The sequence below is a fragment of the Pogonomyrmex barbatus genome, unplaced genomic scaffold (assembly GCF_055798465.1).
Source record: "Pogonomyrmex barbatus isolate J1 unplaced genomic scaffold, ASM5579846v1 scaffold2, whole genome shotgun sequence".
Lineage (NCBI taxonomy): Eukaryota > Metazoa > Arthropoda > Insecta > Hymenoptera > Formicidae > Pogonomyrmex > Pogonomyrmex barbatus.
The window spans coordinates 21,901,901-21,902,953 of record NW_028297116.1 but is presented as its reverse complement, the minus strand read 5'-3'; positions in this window follow the sequence as shown (position 1 = coordinate 21,902,953).

The following is a 1,053-nucleotide window of genomic DNA, read 5'->3' as shown; positions in this document are numbered from 1 at the left end:
TTTTCGGAAGGCGAGAGACGGAACCAGTTAAGAAGAAACGACCGTGGAGTATGGACACGGACAGGTTCCAAACGATTTCATACCATGCAGGGCCTTGAACGTTGTCCGACGTGAAAGTGATTTTCCTTAGTGATTTAAAAGTTTTTTCCAGGCTACATTTGTTGATTACGTTTGGAACTTGGACTTGAACGATAACTCATATCAGCCCACCCTTTGGATGTAGTATCGCACTATTATCAATGAATTATTATTAATTATTATTAATTATTAATTATTAATTATTATTATTAACTCTTCTTTATTACTGTACTATTATAAAAATTATAAATTCATTTTAAAATGAGAAAAAGGAAATAAATAATGCTTTTGTGAATAATGAAGACTCTCTTCGATCGTACTTTCACTCCATTCACAAAGCTCGTTCCTGCTGTCCAACCGCCGACTTCCTATTGTAATTTATAAAAAGACAGTCCACGCTCTAGTTTCTATCGACTCCTTCGCTCGACCTTCGCTCTTGCTGCCGCTGATTATTAAGGAGCATCCCAGCACGCAAGTCTCAGCCTGGATTAATTTATCCTCTCTCGCCTGCTAAACGCACGAATTGAAAGTAAGTTCATCCACAATTTGCTTTGCCGAGTAGAACGTCGCGCGCCAATAATTATTTTTAATTTTGACATATAGATCAAAATATTTGCGATGTCAAGAGAGTCATGGTAGCCCGAGGTTAGGAAATAACGTACCAACCCCCCCGATGTACCAACGGGCTGACATATAGAACGACACTAAGCGGAGAGCACGACGGAGCACGAGCGGGACACGAGCTCTTGGGACGATATTATCGCACGGGCCGTTAAATCCCAGATTCTACCAACCGTGAAATGTCCCGTCATAACATCAGGCCTCCCCCACTTTGTCGTGCCACTTTATTTTCCCGCTCCAGGATTTTACTTCGACCTTTGCTCCGTTCGGGGGATTCGCCGGCGTCATTCGCGGCGTCGTGCATCGTTCTGTGGCATCGCCTCGCGAGTGCAACGGAAATGCGTCCGATACGTG